Below are 26316 nucleotides of genomic sequence, written 5' to 3' on the forward strand. Positions count from 1 at the left end.
ATATTTTCCATCTATGGATGTGGAACCCATTGACATGGAAGGCCAACTGTATAGCTGAACCTATTTCTGATAGCCTAGAGTTACCTCAGGAATAGGTAAAGATAAAAAACAAAGCTATAGTACCAAGATATCTTCAGGAGCCAACAAGTACTGTACTTGGTACTCTTCACCATACGCTAAGTAATCACAGCCTTCTGTGTTCCTGCATTCTTCTGAGTCTAATGGATTTGGTGGCCCTCATAATTGATCTTTCTGCTGTGCCTTCTTGGTCTTGCCTCTGTTGCTACAGACTAGCTCTGCACACACATTTCACACACACACACCTCCCCTTGAATTGTCTTATGTTAGAGTGGGCTGGGAAACTAAATAACCAATGTTTAAAAATGCATATAAGGCCAGGCACGGTGGGTCATGCCCGTAATCCCAGCACTTTGGGAGGCCAAGGTGGGCGGATCACCTGAGGTCAGGAGTTTGAGACCAGCCTGGCCAACATGATGAAATCGTCTCTACTAAAAATACAAAAAATTAGCCAGGCAAGGTGGTGGGCGCCTGTAATCCCAGCTACTCAGGAGGCTGATGCAGGAGAATCAGTTGAACCCGAGAAGTGGAGATTGCAGTCAGCCGAGATCTTGCCACTGCACTGTAGCCTGGGCAACAAAAGCAAAACTCCATCTCAAAATATATAAATAAATAAGCATATAAAATAAGAAAAGGCTAAAACAACTCTGATATTTTGGGAGCATTTACTTAGTGTAAAGACCTTTCACTTGCTTTGATATTTTCATCTGTATTTTGGATCATTACATTTACCAGATAACTTTTTTTCCAGATAAGTGAATTACTACTATATTCTACTTCCTTTATAACATTTTTAGGCATTATTCTTTACATTTAATGAATGAAAGGAAAGGATTTTGGATGAGTGTTCATCTCTATAGTTTTCTTTTTATATATTCTGCATGTTAAAATAGGTTAGAAATTTTTTAAAAAACAGGAATTCATAAATGCATACCAATAATTAATTGATAAAACAAATGAAGCAAAAGGAAATACTCTTGCTTATGGTAGAGTGTTGAGAGATTGCTGAAGTTAGAAAATCATCATTTTGCAACCAGTTAGGGCAAAGATTGGGTAAGGCAAAAACCATCTTATATCTAAACATAGGAAGACATGTTGATGAGGAACAAGATATTTGCATGATCTTACAGTATTTTTCCATAGACTTCTTACTAGTTGCAAGGAAAGGAGTAATTATACACTGGATAAATTGGACAAAACCCTCACCAGGTGATCAAAATTAACATCACTGATGAGGGACAGATGGACATCATTTGCCTCCAGATGACACAGCATCTAATGAGGAAATGAGGAATCCAATGAGGAAATACCAGACAAATCCCAAGTGAGGAACGTTTTGTTTTGTTTTTTAAAAGGGGTAGGGTGCTGTATCCTTCAAAGATGTCACTGTCATAAAAGACAAAGGCTGTGAAAATATTCCAGCTGAAGAGCCATGACAGCTAAACGTAATATGAGATACTAGACTGGATTCTTTCCTGGAGGAGGAAGAAAATGCTATATAGGACACTATTCAGTTAATTAGAAAACTGATGGTAGACTGTCTAGATAAAAATATTTCATCAATGTTAAAGTCACTGAAACTGGTAACTGTGCTGTGGTTATGTCTCTATTCTGAGATAATATATACTAAAGTATTTCAGAATAAAGGGCCAGGACGTAGGTATGGTTCTAAAAAAAAATACACACATATATAGTGACAGAGAAAACAGAAATGATAAAAAGGTAAAATGTTAATAATAGGCGACTCTGGGTAAACAGTAGATATTCTTTGCAGTCTTTCTATAATTTTGAAATTAGTTCAAAATAGAACGGTTTATTTAAGGTTACAGTTTTAAAGAAGCAGGAGGAGCAGAAGTAAGCAATCCATAGACTATAACATCAGAATAATTTTAAATGACCACCTTACTGCAAGATCCCATATGCTTTCTGAAGTTGTTGACTGCTTCCATGAAATTGCCTCATCTTTCAGGTTAAAATTAGAGAGACAAGATGTCTTATAATTGAGGAGGCATCTTATTCACCTTTTCATTTTATAAATAAGGGAACTGAGGCTTAGAGATTCAAGAGACTTGCTCAAAGCCCCTTAACCAGTTATGACAGAGGACAATCTTGATTCTACTTCTACCTCTACAACTGCTAAGCTGCTACGGCCAGTTTCTATCACTTTCTCTCTTTTCTCCTTCCTGACTTTGCGTTTCCTAATAGCTTTGTACTGTCTTCTTTCTATGATTATACAAGGAACCTATATGCGGCCTTACTCTTTGAACTATCACTGCTCCACTGGTAATTCTTACCCAGGCTTCTGTAGCACATCCCTCATTGCCCCTATGATGTCTACATTAGGACATTTCATCATCAGTTCAACCTCTACAGGTTCAAACTGAAAAAAACCATGGAAGAAAAAATTGTAACGGCTAAGAAAATCTATTCATCCTTACCAATAATCAAAGAAATGCACATTAAAACAAGATTTGTTTTGCCTAATAGCTTGCCCAATTAATAAGATTTGTAATATTTTGTTCTAGCAAGGATATGGGCTACAGACTCTTTCATACCCTGGTTAGTGTAAATAAGCATATCTCTTTCATGGACAATTTGCCAAAATCAATGAAAAACATAAATGTACATAGACTTTGACCCAGCAATTTCACACATAGGTATTTGTCTTACAAAAATACTGTGATACTGTTCAAAGAGACATACAAGACTGTTCATTAAGCATTGTAATAGCAAAAATTGGAATATTATATGTCCATCAACAAGTGAGTCAGTAAATACAAAATCACAGTATTTTTTTACAATGAAAAGATAGCTCTATATGAACCAATATTGGAAAAAAAGTTGAAAAGAAATATGCATACTATGATTTCATTTCCTTTTATGTACATAGAAATCAGCCTAGAAAGCTATACAACAGATTATTACAAGATAATAGAATTGGGGGATGGAGAAGAGGACTTTCATTTTCTACTTTATACATTTCTATTGTTTGTTGTTGTTGGAGGGTTTTGTTGCTACAAGCATGTATATCTTCTATAAAAACAACAAAGGTGTTGCTTTCTTTTTTTTTTTTTTTTTTTTTTTTGAGACGGAGTCTCACTCTGTCGCCCAGGCTGGAGTGTAGTGGCACGATCTTGGCTCACTGCAAGCTCCGCCTCCCAGGTTCACGCCATTCTCCTGCCTCAGCCTCCCGAGTAGCTGGGACTACAGGCGCCCACAACCGCGCCCGGCTAATTTTTTGTATTTTTAGTAGAGACGGGGTTTCACCGTGGTCTCGATCTCCTGACCTTGTGATCCGCCCGCCTCGGCCTCCCAAAGTGCTGGGATTACAGGCGTGAGCCACCGCGCCCGGCCGTTGCTTTCTTTTTAAACTGAAAATATTTAATTCCTTAATCATCATCCCCTCCAACATCACTGTTTCCATTATTTCTTTTCTCTCTCAGGCTTTAAAATGACCTTTAACTCTTTTTCTCTCCTTCGTCATGTATCCATTTAATCCGGATTCTTGTAAAAAAATTTTACTGCAATTATTAGCACCAACCACATATGTAGAAAGGTAATTCTAATTGATCTCTTAGATTTAGCTACTCCTCACACCTTTCTTTTCACACACCTTTTCCTACACCACTATTTTCATTGTGTCACACGTCTTCCTCATCCCCCTCACTTCCCAATTCAAAAATCCCCAGCTGTTGCTTTTGATTTAGTAAGGTGATATCTAGGGACTAACGTAAGCCCAGTCTCCCCTACTAATTCACCTCATCACCACTCTACACACTAGCCAAACCATTCTTTTATGTATTCAATAAGCGAACACTTACTCTCTGATCACCAAATACCCTCCTACTCCTATCATTTCACTCCAGTGCACCTTTTCCATACCCTTTCTGTCTGTCTGTTCTAAGACTTTCTTTAGGATCTGACTTAAGACCCACCTCTACTCCTTCCAAGAGGATGTGCTGATTGACACATCTATTTCACACTGACATCTCCTTTCTCCAAACTCCTGTTGAGGTTTTCACTGGCATCCTGTCTCACTTTGGCAATTTATTATGTAATGCCTTACAGTTTTGTCAAAGTGTGAACTTCTCATATCCCCCAACAGACTGTAAATTCCTGGAAAGCACGATCCCTGATTTTTTCCCTGGATTCATTTTTGCTGAGCATTTACAATAGACACACAACACATTAAATGCCTCACTTATGTCACCTTATTTAGTTCTCACAACAACCTTGAAAGGTAGATATTTTTGCCACATTTTGGTATTGGGACAAGGTTAAATGACTTGTCCAAGGTCATGCTGCTAGGAAATGGCAAAGTTAGTTATCAGATCCAAGCAGACCAATTCACAGTCTCCATGCTCTATTGCCTCCCTATAAAACTGCGTTTCCCATGTATTCATCAGTTAACACCACAATGTCACAGATGTCAATGAGGCTTGGAAGATACTCATTGAATATAATATGCTTTGCGCTAACAATCAGCAATCCAACATGTGCTACCCGGTACATATCTAATACAGGTTTAGTATTTTCTATAATTTAGTCCTGTTATAGACACTTATTCAAGAGCTCCGCAGAGTAAAACTAGTTTCAAAATCTTAATACTTTTAGAATAATGGGAAAGTTAAATTGGAAAAAAATGGCATTAGGTCCAATTCCTTATTTTGTCCACCCAAGTGAATTAAAAATATATGTTTCAGGAGATAATTTTCTACCATAATAGCACAGTAATAAAGTTAGTTATCACATTACAGATGGGAAAGGCTTACTGCATAACCACTGAGTCTACTTCCCTGGAGAGACGCAATTCTATCTGTGGTTTCGCATTCCAGAAAGAAATATTCTTACTCCTTCTGGAAATTAGTAACATAAGCATTTTTAAGTACTTATGTTAGATCAACCAGTAAATTTTATATAATTTTTACTACATTTAATTGAGACTTCACTCAGCAAGAAAGACTTTCTTAATTATGATACAATCCAACATATACAGGTTTGATATTCATTGTTGAGTGCTGGCAATTGTATTTGTCACTAAAAGGCACTATATCTATAACAGAGTAGTTATTAATTAAGATTTTTAGACTTGGGAAAGTATAACTGGTAATAAAATTAGTTACAAATTGACTTTCAAACTACAACTCTAGTTAGAAAACATGACTTCAAAAATAAAAACAGCGTGATATGTTAGTCATTTTTCAAAAAATTGGTACGAATATACTGATATGTATTACACTATAAATGTTAACAGTATACACATTGAACCTAAAATAAAATCACTTTAAAACTAATGCGTTTTAGGACTGAGTTACATCTAAACATAAATACCCACAAAGACATACTTATATTTCAGTACTTTCTGTTCCTATCAATGTTATTAATTTTGAAATATACCCACAACAGAGGCAGTGCTTCTGGCAGATAAAAACCAAATTTACTGACCACCTTCTATACTTGGTAAATTGAATATACATGTTTATCCATGCTACCTCCCAAAATTTCCCTAAAATTATAATAAAGAACAAAAAGAATGGAAGAGATGGAAACAAATGCTAAATTTTGGAAGACAGAGAAAAAGACAAATAGTAATTGAGTTAGTTAAGCAGAGAAAAATGAAATCCACTGCCTATAGAGGTGAAAGGCAAAAATAAGCCAGCTGACCTGCACAGCAGAACTTTGGAAATTTTGGGAATTGGAGACACCAGATACTAAGGAAAATGGGGATGAGAAGTCCCTCTAAAAACAGTATTGGATAAAAGTCTGTAAAAAGAACAGTTGCAGCCTCCGTCCTACCTCAAGCTACCACACCATCTCCACCCCAAAGGGAGAATGCACTTTTGCTCTGTGGAGATTTAAACCGGAAAGATTGAGGAGATGTATCCGACTCTTAATTATGAGCAAGCAGTGAAGGACCACCAAACATTTTAGGAAAGTCTCTCACATGCTAGGCAAAGAGCATCTCCCAGTCCCAACCAACACCCACCCCCACACCAGCCCCGAACATACCTGCCCCCTCCGGAAAACAAAAGGCAGAAATAGAAATTTTTTTAAGTTTAATTAATATCTGTGGAAAGATACAACATTGCATTCATTAACATTGCATTCAAATAAGGCTACGATGCTATGAAAAACTTACAATCAAAGAACAGAAAAAGGCTCTTACAAATTATAAATATAATAGCTAACATAAAGATGTTAACAGGAAGTTGGAAAGTAAATTGAAGTTTCCCAGAGAGTAAAAGACTCTAGGTCAGGCATAGTGGCTCAAAGCCTGTAATCCCAGCACTTTGGGAGGCCTAGGTAGGAGGACTGCTTGAGCCCAGGAGTTCGAGACCAGCCTGGGCAACAAAGTGAGACGCTGTCTCTACAAAAAAAAATACAAAGATTAGCCAGGTGTGGTCGCGTGTGCTTGTGGTCCCAACCACTTGGGAGACCGAAGCGAGATCACTTGAGCCTGGGAGGTTGAGGCTGCGGTGAGCTATGACTACACCACTGCATTCCAGCCTGGGCCACAGAGTGAGATCTTGTCTCTAAACAAACAAACAAAAAACTCCAGACCTAACCATATTGTAACTCTACACTGAGCTAAGAATGTAGGCAAATCAGTGCTTTATAAACTGCTGATGGGAAAGAAATTGGTAAAATTTCTACTGAGGACAGTTTGGCAATTTCTCTCAAAAAAAGTTACAAATTCCATTTCTAGGAATTTTATCCTCATTTGTGTTTAAAAAGAGGTATATGCAAAGACAGTAAAAGACTAAATATACTTAATGTCATCAATAGGAGACTGTTCAAAAAATTACATTACACCCATACACTGGAATGCTGTGCAGCCATTTTAAAAATGAGGTTGCTCTAGATGACCTGCATGGAATGATTTCTAAGGCATACTGGAAAAAGCAAGATATGGAACTTTGTGCTTAAATAAGAGAGCACATTTCTAGAAGAATACACCTGAGTTGACAATGATGATTACCTCCGACAAGGGGAACTGAGGGCTGGGGCATGGGTAAGAGGGAGACTAAGTTTTCAATGTTTGCCCTTTTGTATCTTTTTAATTTTGTATCTATTTTTTAAAACTATTTTTAATCTATAGGGTTAATGCTTCCATTTATCTTCATTAAAATGTATTCATCTCTAATCAAAATAAGGTTTATAACTCTCATCTGATTTATTCCTAAATCCTTTAGGATCTTTTGGTTAAAGCGCCCAAAATTAGAGCCTGAACTATAATAACCAATACCCTTGAATTGAACATGGCATCTTATTATAATCAATTAAGGTATACTGTGCCGGGCGCGGTGGCTCAAGCTTGTAATCCCAGCACTTTGGGAGGCCGAGACGGGCGGATCACGAGGTCAGGAGATTGAGACCATCCTGGCTAACACGGTGAAACCCCGTCTCTACTAAAAAATACAAAAAACTAGCCGGGCGAAGTGGCGGGCGCCTGTAGTCCCAGCTACTTGGGAGGCTGAGGCAGGAGAATGGCGTGAACCCGGGAGGCGGAGCTTGCAGTGAGCTGAGATCCGGCCACTGCACTCCAGCCTGGGCGACAGAGCATGACTCTGTCTCAAAAAAAAAAAAAAAAAAAAGGTATACTGTCCTCTTTTTGGTTTTAATTATATGGCAATACTGATAACTGGTGATCCTATTTTATCATAGTCATTGTGCATGTACCTCTTGTCCTACACTTCTGCCATGACCTATAGCCTCTAGTAAAATGGTGGTCCTGAGTGACTGTGAACCTGTACACATCCCTCCCTTGACCTGCAAAGGTGATGGAGGACCTAAGCCAAGCTCAATCTTCCTGCCTCTTCCGGAAATTTGGAAAAGGGTCACTGAGAAACAGTCAGTTAGCCTTGGAAGCCAAACCACAAGGTTATGTAGTGCTCAATTAATGGCAGAAAAGACACAAGTAAGCAGAGAAAGAAAGCCAGTCTCCAGAGAGAAGTACAAGGCTGATGAGGGACAGAAACCACATGAGAGATGATTCCTGTCTTTCCAATTCCAGACCCATTGGCCTTTTTTTGCTTGTATATCCTGGTGCTTGTCTGCTATGTCTGTTTCTTCAGCTGGTGCGAGTAGTTTTCTATTCCTTGTGCCAAACCATTCCCTCCCTCCTTCCCTCCTCCCTTCCTCCCTTCCTCCCTTCCTTCCTTCCTTCTGTTGCTCAGGCTGCAGTGGAGTAGCATGATCATGGCTCACTGCAGCCTTGACCTGCTGGACTCAGGTGATCCTCCCACCTCAGTCTCCTGAGTAGCTGCGGCTACAGATGCGCACCACCACACCCAGCTAATTATGATACAGAGTCCTTCTTTTTCTTTCTCTTTCTTTCTTTCCTTTCTTTCTTCTTTTTTCTTTTTCTTTCTCTTTTCTTTCTCTTTCTCTTTTTTCTCCTTCTTTCCTTCCCTCCCTCCCTTTCTCCCTTCCTCCCTCCCTTCCTTCCTCCCTTCCTTCTCTCTCTCCCTCCCTCCTTCCCTCTCTCCTCTTCTTTCTTTCCTTCCTTCCTTCCTTCCTTCTTTCAAATGGGGTCTTGCTGTGTTGCTCAGGCTGCAGTGCAGTGGCATGATCATGGCTCACTGTGGCCTTGACCTGCTGGGCTCAGGTGATCCTCCCACCTCAGTCTCCTGAGTAGCTGGGGCTACAGACGCGCACCACCACACCCAGCTAATTATGATACAGAGTCCTTTTTCTTTCTCTTCTTTCTATTTCTTTCTTCTTTCTCTTTTCTTTTTCTTTCTTTTCTTTCTCTTTCTCTTTTTTTCCTCCTTCTTTCCTTCCCTCCCTCCCTTTCTCCCTTCCTTCTCTCCCTCCCTCCCCTTCTTTCTCTTTCTTTCTTTCTTTTTCTCTTTCTTTCAAATGGGGTCTTGCTCTGTTGCTCAGGCTTGTGCAGTGGCATGATCATGGCTCACTGCGGTCTTGACTTGCTGGGCTCAGGTGATCCTCCCACCTCAGTCTCCTGAGTAGCTGGGGCTACAGACACGCACCACCACACCCAGCTAATTAAAAAAATTTTTGTACAGAAGGATGCCACTGTGTTGCCCAGGCTGATCTTGAACTCCTGGGCTCAAGCAATCCTCCTGCCTTGACTTCCCCAAGGGCTAAGATGTAGACTATTTTCCAGCCTCCTTATTAAAGACTGGTCTTTTATTTATTAATACTTCTCAATATTTATCCCAGTAGAAATAATATAATAATGGGAGCATGGTGATGTGGAAGTTAGTCATCGTTCTCCCAGTAAACCACAGTAAACAACTCAACCTTGCTTTCTATATCCAGTTTCTTTTACTTTAAAATTAGGATGAGAATATTTGCCTTACCTTCTTTATAACTTTAGTCTGAGGATTAAATTATATTACAAAAGCAAAGATAACTTTGAAAAGTGTTTTAAGGCTGGGCACTTTGGGAGGCTGAGGCAGGCAGATCACTTGAGGTCAGGAGTTCAAGACCAGCCAGGTCAACATGATGAAACCCCATCTTTACTAAAAATACAAAAATTAGCCGGGCATGGTGGCAGCCACCTGTAATCCCAGCTACCTGGGAGGCTGAGGCAGAAGAATTTTTTGAGCCTGGGAGGTGGAGGTTGCAGTGAGCTGAGATCACACCATTGTACTGCAGCCTGAGCGACAAAGCCAGACTCTGTCTCAAAAAAAAAAAAAAAAAAAAAAAGTTAAAAAATATCAGGTATTATAAGTAGTATTATGGTTATGTGTCATAATATCAATTTCAGAGCACTTCCTGAAATCAATGAAGTTAATTTGAGTGTTTGGTGTTAACTTGAAGTTGTAAGACCTGCAGGGTCTTAGTTGTCTCCATTTTCTTTCCTTTGTTTCCAAATTGCTGACCTGTATCAATACATCAATGTGCAGGCTGGGCTGTGTTTGCCTAGTTCCAGATTTGTCCCTCAACACTATCTTTCAGACACCTTCCAATTCTCTGCTTCCCCAACCCCTGGCTAGCCTTGTCCTACCCTTGTCCTACCCATGTCCAGGTCAGGCTCCTGGAAAATGAAGCGGGCCCACCTTGTCTGGAAAGGGAATTCAAACAAACTTACCTGGGTAGCACTTAATCAACGCACCCCATTCTCTCCTGAGTTGTTCACATGATAAACCCATGTCAGACTCCAAACTCGCATTGTAAAATCTCACTCTCCTGCCACATCTCTGCAATATCTTAGAGAGACAGCCACTTCATCATATCAGATCAATTAATCATCTTTCAACATCTATCCCCCTTCAGGAAGGACAAAACTCCATCCCATCCTTCTTACAAACATGTGCTCTTTTCTGACTTCTTTTCCTTGGATATTTATTTCAATTTGATATTACCTGAATACATCTATTTCCCATTATGCAGGGCACCAGTATGATTTTCTCAGGTTTCATACAACCCCCTAGCGACAGCCAAATGGATGCTTAAGCTACAAATGAGTTAGGTTTCAAATGAGATATGAATCCTACTCAATTAACTGTATAAAATTTGTTATATAACCAGCAAACAGAAGTTTAAGTCTAAAAATAGTATTCAAGATCTAGGACAAGAGGTGGAGACAAAAATCAGGAAGAATATGAAATCCTCAGGAAAAGAAATAATTAAACTACTAGGTTAGTATTTGTTTTCTACAGAAAAACTTCCAACATAACCCATGCTATAGTGGAATTTAGAACATACCGATAAGAAAGTAAGTTTCCTCCCTGAATGTCATCAGGAAGAAACTAAAAGTGTAAACTTGGAAACTGCAGCATGCTAAAAATCTCTCTTCACATGGAAAAAAAGAATGTGTTATAATAGAAAAAATTATAAAAAGAGGAGTCTGGAAAAATAATTGTCTGGACACAAAAGTGATCATATAGTTAATACAAATATTCTTAGAGTGGAAAATGTCAATCTTTCTGGCTCATACCAAACAATGTCTTGATATACAATCTATTCCTAAAATGAATCTCTCTACCAGGAATGGTGAGGGGTGGAGATGGAGAGAGGAGAGTCAGGGGTTTTACGGATGATCAGTTCTGTTGTTTAGCTATGTAATCTAATAAATTCTTATTCTGATTCATTTCTTGCTCATTTAATGAGAGTCTCATCAGCCTCTGAGCAGCCTGATTAAATTTCTCATCCTGCAAAGCCAAGGTAGAACTAATCCCAATAGCTATTGTACCCCATGAGGCCCTTCCTAAAGGACTAGATTCCCCTCATGTTCCTCATGTTCATTGTTACATTTGGCATCTGGGCTCCTTTGTGCACGAAAGACTAACCCATTTTTTAAGTGTGCTTATCATTGTGTTGCCAGTTGGCACTGCCCTTCCAGGGCACTCTCTGTCTTGTATTTCATTAATGTATAACTTCTTATAATAGACTATAAGTTCCTTGAGGATAAAGGTGCCTTCGAATTTGTAGTCCTTTATTACCACCATCCCAATGTCTTGCACAGAGAAAATTTTCACTAAAAGGTTTTCATACATAACAAATCAAGGTGAACAATACTGATAATGCACAAGTCACTTTACCAAAGTCCTCAAATTAAAATTTCCACAATCATAAACCACGATTCCTTCAAAATCCAGGTCATGGCTCACTTTCTCCAGAAAACATTCTCTTTTATCCCTTGTTTCCTTAATTCTTATTCTTGATTTTTATTAGGGATATAACAGTGTATACCTTGATTAAAGAAGCTGTTTTTAATGTTATACGTTTCTTTTTTTCTCTTTCTTTTTTTTTTTTGACAGAGTCTCACTCTGTCACCCAGGATGGAGTGCAGTGATGTGATCTTGGCTCACTGCAACCTCCACCTCCCAGGTGCAAGCTATTTTCCTGCCTCAGCCTCCTGAGTAGCTGGAATTACAGGTGCACACCACCACTCCCAGCTAACTTTTGTATTTTTAGTAGAGTCGATGTTTTGCCATATTGGCCATGCTGGTCTTGAACTCCTGACCTCAGTGATCCACCCGCCTAATCTTCTCAAAGTGCTGGGATTACAGGCATGAGCCACCGTGCCCGGCCTGCTGTACCTGTTTTAAAGACATATTATAAGCAGATGCTTTCTCTTCCCAGTTAGTTTCTAAGTATTTTTGAAAGTAAGGAACCATATCTTCAATTTCCTCACACCATTCATACACGATTCTGCATACAGTTTTAACTAATATTTATCCAGTGCTTTCCAGGTGCCAGGTGGTTTTTAAACACTTCATATGGATTTAATCATTCAACCCTCATGGCAACGCTACAGTACTAGACATAAGTAACTAACTCAAGGTCACACAAACAGAAAGTGGCAGCACCAGGATTTGATGTCAGGCAATCTTGCTCTAGGGCCCCTTGTCTTAACCACTCTACTGCCTCCTAAACAAAAAAACATTAATATAAATCTGCTTTATTGCCCTGTAGACAGAAAACATTACAGTGGCTTCAGGAACAATTGGTTTAATCTAAAAAGTTTATTAAAGCCATGCTTTTTGGTAAATGGTGGTTTGTGCTGTAGTCAGACAGAAGAGATTTTTCTGCTGCTTTTGTTTCTCTCTTTGCTCCTTTTATTATTTATACTGCTAAAATAGCTGCCTTACTACCATAATGTGATTCTGTTTTTCATGGAAAAGCTTGCATTACCACCAAGTTATCCATAACACCACAACTTCTTGGCAGGCTGGTCATTTCTGACACTTGTGTATGTCTCAGAATGTCAGTCCCAAGGCCCCTTGCTGCTCCTGCCTCACATACAACAGCAACAACAGATTTACCTGAGGGTGGGTCTCAGCTCTGCTACTTACCAGCTGTGGAACCTTTTTTCTTTTTTCTTTTTTTAGTTGCAATCTGCTCTGTTTCCCAGACTGAAGTGCAGTGGTACGATCTCGGCTCACTGCAATCTCTGCCTCCTGGGTTCAAGCGATGCTCCTGCCTCAGCCTCCCAAGTAGCTGGGATTATAGGCGCGCACCACCACAGCTGGCTGATTTTTGTATTTTTAGTAGAGATGGGGTTTCACCATGTTGACCAGGCTGGTCTCGAACTCCTGACCTCATGTGATCCGCCCACCTTGGCCTCCCAAACTGCTGGGATTACAGGCGTGAGCCACCGCGCCCAGCCCCAGCTGTGGAGACTTGGGCAAATCATTGAAATTGTCTTCACCTCAGTTCTTCATCAGACAAACAAGGACAATAAAATCTTCATGAGAATGTTACTGTGAGGTTCAGAGATGATGTAGGGAAAGTAACTAGCACAGCCTCTGGCATACAGTAGGTGCTGAATTAACAGTAGTTGTTATTATTCTCTTAGCAATTCATACAGGTATTGCTGCACAAGAATGATCAACATAGAGCTGTTCTTAAAGATCTGCCCACTCACTGAGCCTCCTGTTACTGTAGCTTTTTTGTTGTGTTGTTGTTAAAACTGCTTGGATTATAAATCTCACAGATTCTTGTACCCCATTAATCAGTGAAAGGATATAGTGTCTTTATGGATTTGCATATTATTGCTTTAGATCCCAGTTACTCCAGAGAATTTTCTGCAAGGCAGCTGGTCATTTCACCTTCCTTGGTTAGCCCCACAGCTGTCAAATAGAGAGAACAATGACATCATTGATTTGGGATGTTTCTTGCAAGTAAAGAATAATAAATTAAAATTTTCCTATCACTCTCCTAATGCAAAGTTGTCTATAACTGTGTCTCATAAGTCCTTAATAATTTTTTTTTTTTTTTTTTTTTTGAGACAGAGTCTCACTCTGTCACCCAGGCTGGAGTGCAGTGGTGTGATCTGGGCTCACTGCAACCTCCGCCGCCCGGGTTCAAGCGATTCTCCTGCCTCAGCCTCCCTGGTTAGCTGGGATTACAGGCATGTGCCACCACGACCCGGCTAATTTTTGTATTTTTAGTAGAGATGGGGTTTCACCATGTTGGTCAGGCTGGTCTCAAACTCCTGACCTCAGGTGATCCACCTGCCTCTGCCTCCCAAAGTGTTGGGATTACAGGCATAAGCCACCACACCTGGCCAGATCCTTAATACTCTGAACAATTCAGGGCAGATTGTACAAATCCATCTCTGTCAATGAGGAATTATGATTTGGGTTGTTGCAATACCTAAAAGGAAAAAGACAACAAGTTATTGACAGTGTGATCGATTTTAAGATTAAGCAGTGTCAAACAAAATAATCTTGCATTTGGAGGAGACTTGAAGATCTCCCCATTTTCCTCCCTTCTTCCACCTCCTCCTACTTGATATTTGGATTCCTTTATAAAGAATGACAAAATGTCATTCAGCCTCTGCTTCACCCCCACCATGCAGCTCATGAAGACAAGACAGCTTGCAATTACCAATCTCTAGTTGGCCAATGCTGTTCATAAATTCAGATTGTTATCTTTTTAAAAGTAAGCATTTCAGTGGCATATTATGCTCTTTAGCCCATTAAATGCACATCACTATTCTTATTTCATTGAACATCATTAGTTATGAAGGTAAAGCTAGTAAATTAGGGTTGTAGAGACCTGGGGACCTGGGCTGTAGCTGGAGTTGTGTCACTAGTACAGACAAGTCAACCACAGCAAGCTCCAGTTTATTCAATTGTGAAATGCTGGCTCTCCGTCTGACCTGCCCAGCTGCAACCTCCCCGCTCAGCAGACAGGCAGGCCCCAACTTACAAATGGATCTTGTTCCAAAAGACCATGGAAGCTTGTTATTTGGAACTCAGAAACTATTTTCCTGTTGGAACAACATCATAAATGACGGCTGGGATCTCAGTTTTGTCCACAGCAATCTACTTCATTCATAAAGGTAGTTAAATTATGATATCATTCCAAGGGTAAGAGGGATGAAAAAGAATTTCTTTTTCCCTTTCTGGATGCAGGTCAACACTAGACAAAACTTTGAAATATGTGCTGTTTACCTGGGCACCTTCCTACTTCCATTCCTTTTCCTGTCTTCCATCTTCTTAATGTCCTTTAGCGACCCAAAGGCTCCAACCCACACCTGTTTCACTCTACAAAGTTACTAACTTGCTCTCTCCTCTCCATTTCCACCCCACCATTCTACTGCTCTTCCACCCCCATCTTCCATCTATAACCCCGCTGGTCTTCACCCTACCCCCACCTTATCCTCCCATCCAACTTCCACTCCTTCAGTGAAGCTGTCCTCAGCTAGATTAGGAAGAAGGAAATCTGATTTAAATGATCTGTAAATACCTAAGCTTAATAAGAGCTGACACTTACATAGTACTTCCTGTGTGCCTGGCACTATTTTAAGCATGTATCAACTCTCTAGATTCTCAACAACCCTGTGAGAGAGGTGTTATTATCTACATACCACAAATGAGGAAACTGAGGCACAGAGAGGTTAAGTGACTTGCCCAAGGTCATAACGCTATAGTCAGTGGTAGAGGTGGTATTTGAATCCATGCAGTCTGATACTGGAGCCGGTGATCTGATGCTCATTATAAAGAAGCCTATTTTCTTCTTTAAAATGAAATGCTTAACCCAACTGAGTCTCTACATCTTAAGCAGCATAACAGAGAAGTGAAAAACATTTAAGTAGTGTCAGAGAAGATATTCTGGGACAGGCAGGCACAAGGCCAGAGTGAAAAATGAGAATGTGGCCAGGCGCAGTGGCTCACGCCTGTAATCCTAGCACTTTGGGAGGCCGAGGCGGGCGGATCACGAGGTCAGGAGTTTGAGACCAGCCTGGCCAACATGGTGAAACCCCATCTCTACTAAAAACATAAAATAATTAGCTGGGCATGGTGGCAGGCGCCTGTAATCTCAGCTACTTGGGAGGCTGAGGCAGGAGAATCACTTGAACCTGGGAAGGTGGAGGTTGCAATGAGCTGAGATGGCACCACTGCACTCCAGCCTGGGCAACAAGAGCGAGACTCCGTCTCAGGGGAAAAAAAAAAAAAATGAGAATGCTTTGCAGTGCTCAATTAGGTGATGAAAACGAATAAATGGTGGCTTTACCATTGGTGGTTTAGATTGGATTCTTTCCTCACAGGCACAACCTATAGGAATGTTCTTCCTATTCACAGAAAAAAAGTTATCTCCTATGTTTCTTGATTCTCCCATTCTACCTTTCTCTTCCCAGTTTTGAAATAGATACAAGAAAAGGTTGACATTTCTCATAAGAGACCTATAATACAGGCAGCAGTGTCAGTGCCAATAGTAAATGGAAATCAGACCGGGTGCCTTGGTGTGCTGAGGCTCTCTCTGTGGCAACCAGAGAGCATGTATCCTCTCTAGAGAGACAACAGCTTCTCAGACCCAGGTGTTTTTTAGTAGGCAGGCAAGCAGACAATTTCGCTCCAGAGCCTGGGCTCTTAACTGCTGTGTTATCCTGCCTGGGTTCAAGTCACACTTGGACAATGTTTTTAACATACTTCATTGTAAATGTATTGACTTTCACAGTTAATGGTTACATCTGTGAACAAATTAGAAAGATGTCTGTACTTATTACAACTCCTTCAGTTGCAAGTGCCATGAACCATTTCAAATCATCTGTAAAACACACACGTGTATTGGGATGTAAGGACACAATGTCAGACATGAACTAAATCTAGGGACCCAAGCAATATAATTAAGCCCCCTCTTTCCATCTTTCAGATCTTCTGTTGGTGTGTAGATCTCATCTATTTCTACAGATGAGAAGATAGCACCCCAGAAACACATCCTTCCAGCCCATAAATCTCAAAATGAGGACAGGCTTCCACCCCAACTCCAGTTGAAAAGTACCAGTGGAAGACTTTGACTGGCTCATTTGGGGTTGTGTGTCCACCCCTGAGCCAATCACTTGACCTGAGGAGCCGGATTTCTTTGATTAGCCAGGTCTAGTTTATTTACTTGTCACCATGATGTGGGGAGTAGGTGGCAGAGTACTGTGACTGATAACCCCGCCATGCTCTAATAAAGTTGGAAGGCTTTGGTCAATCAAAACTATAGCTGTCTACTATAATGTTCAATGTTATCTCTAGCTGGAAAATTAGGGAAATTAAAGAGACAAATAATAGCTTACATTGGATAACTCAAAAAGCCAGAACCAGCTTTAGGATAAACACTTTGTGTACTTAGTGTATGCCTTACTGGCTATGACAAATGTCTAAATAAAAAGTGAAAAATTCATTCAATCAGAAAGAAGTTTCAAAATATTTATTTTGGTGTCTTACAAAAATATAGGTAGTCGACTGACTCTTTTTTAAAAATCTGGATGTTTTAATACTATATAAACCCAATTTAATGCCATTTAGAATCTAGAACAAGTAACCCTGAATCATAATTACATGATTTAAAAAAATTGGATTTTAATAGGTAATTTATGGTCTTGCCATATCATGTTTCCACTCAACAAGCTAGAGCTAAACCAGAGAACTAATGTAAGATAGAAGGGAGAAACTGCATTGCCATTACATTTCCATAATAGAGTTGAACAAAGAACTAAAATCAAGATATGCTTTATTTAAAAATTTGAAAATCATTGAAGTCTTTGTAAGTCTTTGCTATAATTTCCCACCACATTTAATTGGTATTTTGTGCAATGAAATACAAAAATGTCAAGGGAATTTTCTCTTCAAAGTTAATGCCTTGTCTGTTTCTCTTTCAGCATATTCGCTATCAACAGAGTGTGCTAAAATCTCCAAATTCTCGGTTGTGATATGCTATGCAAGAGTAAAATAAACATTTAATTTTATATTGTTAAGTCAGACTTATTTCCCTACTTGTTAACAAAGTAAACTTATTGAAGTTATACCATGAGCCAGGCCTTCATGCTAAGCATTGTACACATATAACTCTTTTAATCCTCACCACAATCTTAAGAGAAAGAAACCATTTTACAGGTGAAGAAACAGGCATTGCTGTAATCCTTAAAACAATCATCTGAGGTAGATAACATTTTAGTCCTCTACACTGATGAGGAAACTAAGGCTCAGAGTGGTTATGAAAATTACCCAAGTTCACAGAGCTAATAAGGGATAAAACTGAGATTTGAACCCAGGCAGTCGGGGTTCAAATTTCAGTTTTGGCCGGGCATGGTGGCTCACGCTTGTAACCCCAGCACTTTGGGAGGCCGAGGTGGGTGGATCACTTGAGGTCAGGAATTTGAGACCAGCCTGGCCAACATGGTGAAACCCCATCTCTACTAACAATATAAAAATTAGCTTGGCGTGGTGGTGCACTCCTGAAATCCTAGCTACTTGAGAGGCTGAGGCAGAAGAATCACTTGAATCCAGGAGGCAGAGGTTGCAGTGAGCTAAGATTGTGCCACTGCACTCCAGCCTGGGCAACATAGCGAGACTCTGCCTCAGAAAAATAAAATAAAATAATAAAAACAAAAATCTCAGTTTTATCCCTTATTAGCTTGATTTTGTGCTTACACTCTTAATCACTATTGTTTTACTTCTTCCAATTGCTTAATAGTTAGTATATATAATATCAAATATACAACCTATAACTGTTGGTAGTTAATGCTTAACCATAAAACATGTGTTAAACCTTGTTTTAGGATACCCTTGGTCAAATTCTTCTCTATAGATCTGTAGTTACCACAGCACCACTCTTCCCATATTCTCTTTTTGGAAAAAAAAAAGTGGAAATAACTAATAGTAACAATTATTGTTTTCAAGTAAAATACGCCAAGATCTGTGTGTACTTTTCTCAAAAAGACGAATTTCACAATATTGCAATAATACAACATGGAATGCTTACATGTGCCTGTGGAAAAAAAACTCTATGACCCAACTTGTGTCAGTTTCTTGTTTAATATTACAATAAAGAGCAGAGAAGGATCTGCTCATTAGGTCATTTGGACCCACCTCCAAATAGAATTAAGACTGGGACCTCTCCATAACTAATCATTTTTGCACCAAAAAGAAGGTCTCACTCCCTTTCCATTTGAAGCAGCTGTTTGTGGGCAAAAATTCTTGCATCTTGCATAACTCCCTTTCCAAAAAGTAAATGTGGCACATCCAGGATTGCTTGCATATATAAAAGTGAGGGGTGGTGGAGGGGAGGGCGACAGGGAGAAAAAGTATCACAGGCAGCAGCTAAAATCTTTGCGACTTTGTAGAATTTGTTCAGACTTCTTTTGTGACAAGATTGCAGCCTGAAAGGGCCCCACCTGGAATGACAATTGGTTTCAGGGAAGCCTTCTTAATGATTAATCAAAGCACCTTAAATCCGTGGGTCTTCCTACCTTTTAATGTTTTACCTATATTTCTGTTAAGAGTGAAGTTTCAAGTTAGAAATAGTGTTGGTTTCATGTTGGGATAGTTGAAATTCAGAACATTTGAAGCAGTACAGGCAAATAATTCTTATTCTTTTAAATGAAACTATAATATTTTAAAGTATAAAATTTTAAAAACATTTCATAAAACTAGTAAAAATTGTATGTGATTTATTTTATTTTTTTATTTTTATTTTTTTTTTTTTGAGACGGAGTCTCACTCTGTCCCCCTTGCTGGAGTGCAGTGGCCGGATCTCAGCTCACTGCAAGCTCCGCCTCCCGGGTTCAGGCCATTCTCCTGCCTCAGCCTCCCGAGTAGCTGGGACTACAGGCGCCCACCACCTCGCCCGGCTAGTTTTTTTGTATTTTTTAGTAGAGACGGGGTTTCACTGTGTTAGCCAGGATGGTCTCGATCTCCTGACCTCGTGATCCACCCGTCTCGGCCTCCCAAAGTGCTGGGATTACAGGCTTGAGCCACCGCGCCCGGCCGTATGTGATTTATTTTAAAATTGGCATGATTTGTTTGATAAGTGCATCAGTATACTTCAAATAGTATATAACTATGTCCAAATATATATCAAATATGATATAGTCAAGTCATATCATAAAAGTATTCTAATTTTGGTAAATTGTCACCTGATTCTAGTTTATAAAATATTTAATATGTGTTCTCTTTTATTAGCAAGAAATAAACTTACTTAACCTTATGATGAAAACTGTATGTCAACTTAAATATGTGCAAAAGAACACATTTTTCAAAATTCTTATATAATGTGCATAAGCTACAAAGCTTGAAGATCACAGCTCTACAGAATAAAATCCTGACTTCCAAAACCCTTTATAATCTGACCCCCTACTACCTCTTCAATTTTGGTCTCTTTCACATCTTTGTGTGAGGTTTTAAAAAATCTTAGGCAAGATAAATGCAAATTTAAAAAGTCATATTTACATATCTCGTGTAACTGCAGAACAGCAAAGTGAAAGAGAGCTCAAAAAAAGATGGGGGGCGGGACACGTTATCTTCAAAGGAATGAAAATTAGACTAAACAGCAACAGTGAAAGTCAGAAGGTGGTAAATCGTATCTTCACTGGGTTGAGAGAAAATAATCTTCAACCTAAAATTGTGTAGCCAGAAAAAAATCTTTCCAGAATTTGAGTTTGCCAATTTAATGGGGAAAATTCTAAAGAATATATTTCAAGCAAAAGTAACAATTTCAAATGGAAAGCCTGAGATGCAAGAAGAAATGAGCAAAAATGTGATAAATATGTGAGTAAACGTAAATCTAAACTACATACAACAATAACAACACCCTATGGGGTTCAAAACCAATAAAGAATAAGTGCAATAAGTGCCCATCTACAATAACATGTAAGTCAAGGGATAAATAGAAATAGAATGTTCAAATGTTCTTATGTTATTTAAGAGAGAAATAAAGGTATTGATAAATGTTAGACTTTGATGCAGACTAAAATGTCTTAGTCACTAAAATATTAAGATTAGAGTGTATAACTTTCTAATTATTATAAGAAAGAACAGATGGAAGGAGAAAGATATATTCAATCAGTCTAAAAAAGGGCCAGAAAAGATAGAAAAAAACACAGTGGAAGAAAAAACAAGACAAATAGCACAAAATAAGATGGTAGAAATAAGCCAAAGATAGCCACAATTAATATAGGTTATTACTATATAAATATAATTATATAGTAATAACCTATATTATGCCAGATAACATATTTATTGATTCTCTTCATATAGTCCAACTAAATTACTAATAATATCAAGGAGATAACTAGTAAAAACTCACCCATTTGAAAATTAACAAACACATTTTGAAATAGCTCAGAAAGCAAAGACAATAATGAAAACGAGAAAATATTTGTAATTGAATCATAATGAAAATACTGCAGCAGTACTCAGAGAAAAGAAGAAAGTTTGAAAGTTAATGAGCTAAACACACAGCTAAAGCAGCACAGATCCAAAGAAAGTAGAAAAAAGAAATAATTCAGTTAAGAAAGCATAAACTAATGGGAAAACTATATTAGATAAAATCGACAAAGTCAAAGTTTTCTGAAAAGATGAGCAAAATGGACAGAATTCTGGTAACTTATCAAGAAAAAGAAAAGAGAACATCAATAAACAATATTGGGAATGAAAAAGGGTTCATGTTGTAGACATTGCGGACACTAAAAGGTGAGAGAATACCCTGAACAACGAACATGTCAAGAGATTTGAAAACTTCGGTAAAATGGAAACCTTTCTTGGAGAGTATAACTTAAAACTTCCTCAAGAAGATATAAGAAACTAAGTCTACTATTTTAAAAAATAAAAAATACTTAGAAATCTTCCAACGAAACCAAACTAAAGCAAACATATACCATCACCACTACCTCCACCAGTTTTGCTGCCAAACATTCAAGGAACACATCACTCCAATATTTAAAAACTTATTCTAGGCTGGGCTTGGTGGCTCACACTGTAATACCAGCACTTTGAGAGGCTAAGGCGGGTGGATCACGAGGTCAGGAGTTGGAGACCAGTCTGGCCAATATGGTGAAACTCTGTCTCTACTAAAAAATACAAAAATTAGCTGGGCGCGGTGGCACATGCCTGTAATCCCAGCTACTCGGGAGGCGGGGGCAGGAGAATTGCCAGAACCCAGGAGGCAGAGGTTGCAGTGAGCCAAGATCATGCCAACGCACTCCAGCCTAGGCGACAGAGCGAGACTCCGTTTAAAAAAAAACTTATTCTATATTATAGCAAAGGAGAAAATAATTTATAATGTTTGGCTAACATACCCTTGGAATCAAAACTAGTAAGGACAGAACAAGAAATAAAAAGCTCAGTCTCAATTATGAACACAGTGGCAAAAATATAATACCAAGCTAATTATTCATAACTGACTCCAGCAGGTTGAATTTACCCCGAAATATAAGATACCTTAACATTAGGAAATTGACTAATATAATTCACCACATCAACAGATAAAATGAGAATAATCACATGATTATTATAAAAAATAAAGAAAAAGATTTGGCTAAAATTCAATGTTCATCCATGATAATAATTTCAGCAAGTCAAGAAAACAGGCTATGTTATCGTTTAGAAAAAACATGTGAAGTATTTTATTTCTCCTCGCATCAAGAGGTCCACTCAATTTTTGTTCCCCTTGAAAGTGAGCTTTCCTAGTGATTTCCTTTGACCAACAGAATACAATGGAAGTCACCTGTGTGATTTCTGAGTCTAGGCTTTGAGAGGTCTGTGGCTTCAACTCTACTTAGAAGCCCTAAACTAGCTGGGCGTGGTGGCTTACGTCTGTAATCCCAGCACTTTGGGAGGCCAAGGCGGGTGGATCACCTGAGGTCAGGAGTTCGAGACCAGCCTGGCCAACATGGTGAAACTCTGTCTCCACTAAAAAAAAAAAAATACAAAAATTAGCCAGGTGTAGTGGTGGGCACCTGTAATCCCAGCTATTTGAGAGGCTGAGGCAGGAGCATTGCTTAAACTCGGGAGGTGGAGGTTGCAGTGAGCCGAAATCATGCCATTGCACTCCAGCCTGGGTGACAGAGCAAGACCTCATCTCAAAATAAAAAATAAATAAAAAGGCATGAAAAATAAAGCTCATGACATCCTCATCTCAGACTCCCAGCCTGCAAAACTGTGAGAAATAAATGTCTATTGTTTAAGCCAAAAAAAAAGCTTACAAATAAATGTAACAACAGAAGTGTATTATATCAAAAATTGTTTTTAAGTTTATTGAAATCATTAAAGATGGCCTATAAAAATGGAAAGACATACTATTTTACATTTTAGAAGTCTCAATTTTATAAGCATGTAAGTTCTACCCAAATTGTTCTAAAAATTCCATGTAATTTCAATCAAAATGACAACACAGGGTTTTGTTTTTTTCTTTTGGAATTTAATAAGCTAATTTAAGAATATATATACAGGAACAAGTGGCCAAGAACAGTCTGAAGAAAAACATAGTTGGAGGTAGGGCAGGGGTAACTGCCTTATGAGACAGCAAGACTTACTATGAAGCCAAAGTAATTAGGAGTGTGGTGTTAGTTCAGGAATAGACAAATTGGCCAATAAAATGGAATAAAGAACCTATATACAGACCTACATAGATGTGAAAAACTGAATTATATCAGCACTGTCAGTGCTGGGAAGTCAATGTGGTATTAGGACAATTGTTTACCCATAAGGAAATAATTAATTTGGACCTCTACCTTATACTGTACCCCACCCCCCTAATCAATTCCAGGTGGATTATATATTTAAAAGTAAAAGGCAAAACTATAAAACTTTTAGAAAATAATAGAGGATAGGCTAGGCGCGGTGGCTCACACCTTTAATCCCATCACTTTGGGAGGCTGAGGTAGGTGGATCACTTGAGGTCAGGAGTTCAAAACCAGCCTGGCTAACATGGCGAAAACTTGTCTCTACTTAAAATACAAAAATTTGCCGGGAGTGGTGGCAAACACCTGTAACCCCAGCTACTCGGGAGGCTGAGACAAGAGAATCGCTTGAACCCAGGAGGGGGAGGCTGCAGTGAGCTGAGATCATGCCACTGCACTCCAGCCTGGGTGACAGACTGAGACTTTGTCTCAAAAAATAAATAAATACATAAATAAGTAATGTCTTCACAATCTCAGTGTAGTGAAGAATTTCTTGAACCAGACTTTAAAATCACAAACTCAAAAGAAAAATGTTAATATTTTTAATTACATATATATATTTAAAACCCTGGTCATTAAAGACAAGCCATAAACTTGGAGAACAAATCTGTAAAACATAATGGCAAATAATTTATAACCAGAATGTAAACAACCCTTAAAAAGCTTGATATAAAAAAGGGAAAAACATTAGAATAGGAACTTCACAAAAGAAACCTGAATGCTCAGTAAAAACATGTAAAGATGCTTAACTTTTTTCATAATCAGGAAGATGAAAGTTAAGATTACAATGTGACACTGCTATGAAACCAGTTTGACTACAACTAAAAATACAATAATATTAAGTGTTGACAAGTATATTGAGCAACAGGAAGAAACTCTCATAAACAACCAATAAGCATGTAAATTGGAACAATAATTTTAGAAAACTATTAGTATTATCTAATAAGGTTGAAGAGGATGTATCTTATAACCTAGCAATTCCACTGCTAGATAAATATTAATACCTCAGAGAAACTTACACGTGTACTAGGAGACACGCACAAGAAAGATCAGAGCAGCATGATTTGCAAAAGCCAAAACCAAGAAACAACCTAAGTGTTTATCAATAGTAAAATGGATAAATCAACAGTGGTATATTTCATAAAACAAAGTACCATACAGTAGTGAAAATTAATGAATTACAAATATATGCATGAATCTGAGGAACATGATTTTGGTAAAAGAGCAGGTCACACATGAATACCAACTGCATGATCTCATTTGTAGAAAGTTCAAATACATGCAAAAGTAAACAATATAGTGTTTAGGGATAAAAACTACAAAGGAAAGTAAAGGAATGTTCTTTACAAAATTTGGGACAGTCCTTGCCTCTGAGGGGGAAAGGAAGAGGAAGTACAGGGAGGAGTTCACAGGTTAAATTTTAGTTTTTAAACTTGAAGGTAGAAGGTTGGGTGAAGGATAACTATCTTATCTGTCAATCTATCTATCTATCTTTTTTTTTTTTTTTTTTTTTTTTTTTTTTTTTTTTTTTTTTGAGATGGAGTCTGGCTCTGTCGCCTAGGCTGGAATGCAGTAGTGCAATGTCGGCTCACTGCAACCTCTGCCTGCTGGGTTCAAGCGATTCTCCTGCCTCAGCCTCCCAAGTAGCCGGGATTACAGGCATGCGTCACCACACCCGGCTAATTTTTGTATTTTTAGTGAAGACAGGATTTCACCATGTTGGCCAGGCTGGTCTTGAACTCCTGACCTCAGGTGATCCACTGCCTTGCATTCCAAAGTGTTAAGATTATAGCCGTGAGCCACTGTGCCCAGCCCAATCTGCCAATCTATCTATCTATCTAGTCTATCAGTCTATCCTATATCTATCTATCTATCTATCTATCTATCTATCTATCTATCTATCTATCTATCCCTTTTACGGTTAGTATTCTCTTCAATCCACTCAATATTTACTAAAGATTTAGTCAAGTGTTCAAAAATACCCTCACATTTAATCAGGATGACCTGAGGTCATCCTCAGTTGCATCAAGTCATCCTGATTAAACAAATCTCTGTGTTTGTTTGCAACTAACAAAGCCTAAACTAACCAGTTGTGGTGGACTTTGCAAAAAGAAGGTCTTGGAAAGAGAATGATCTGATCTGCTTAGCCTCTCTAAAAGGAATGCAGCCAGACTTAGTGGTACGCGCCTGTAGTCCCAGCTACTCAGAATGCTGAGTTAAGAGGATCCCTTGAGACCTGGAGTTCAAAGTGTAGTGCACTATAATGGCACCAGTGAATATTCACTACCCTCCAACCTGGGCAACAAAGTGAGACCCCATGTCTTCAAAAAAATAAACAAACAGGTTGGGAGCGAAAGCTCGTGCCTGTATTCCCAGCACTTGAGGGCCAAGGCAGGTGGACTGCTTGAGCCCAGGAGTTTGAGGCCAGCCTGGGCAACATGGAAAACCCCATCTTTACAAAAAATACAAAAATTAACTGGATGTGGTGGCGCATGCCTGCAGTCTCAGCTACTCTGGAGGCTGAAGTGAGAGGGTCCTTGAGCCTGGGAGGCAGAGGTTGCAACGAACTGAGATCGTGCCACTGCGCTCCAGCCTAGGCGACAAAGTGAGACCCTGTCTCAAAAAATTAATAGGCTGGCTGCAGTGGCTCATGCCTGTAATCCCAGCACTTTGGGAGGCTGAGGCAGGCAGATCACTTGAGGCCAGGAGTTCAAGACCAGCCTGGCCAATATGGCAAAACCCTGTTTCTACTGAAAATACAAACATTAGCCAGCCATGGCAATGTGCTCTTGCAATCCCAGCTACTTGGGAGGCTGAGGCATGATCAGGAGGCTGAGCTGGGTGTGGTGGCTCACATCTGTAATCCCAGC

At 39.0% G+C, this 26316-nt stretch overlaps 1 protein-coding gene across 3 annotated transcripts in view; it reads right to left on the reverse strand.

Annotated features, from left to right (window-relative positions):
- Positions 1–26316, reverse strand: part of RALGPS2 (Ral GEF with PH domain and SH3 binding motif 2) — a 242347-nt gene that overhangs the window by 190660 nt on the left and 25371 nt on the right. For 2 of the 3 annotated variants that reach the window (XM_050783520.1, XM_050783536.1), the window contains exons 2-3: positions 14056–14148; positions 12846–13622 (exon numbers count right to left, since the gene is read on the reverse strand). The gene's annotated coding sequence lies outside the window, so the exon portion shown is untranslated. The remainder of the gene's footprint in view (positions 1–12845; positions 13623–14055; positions 14149–26316) is intronic. The other variant, XM_050783529.1, reaches the window with a different exon arrangement.

This window comes from Macaca thibetana, chromosome 1, assembly GCF_024542745.1.
Source record: "Macaca thibetana thibetana isolate TM-01 chromosome 1, ASM2454274v1, whole genome shotgun sequence".
NCBI classification, from domain to species: domain Eukaryota; kingdom Metazoa; phylum Chordata; class Mammalia; order Primates; family Cercopithecidae; genus Macaca; species Macaca thibetana.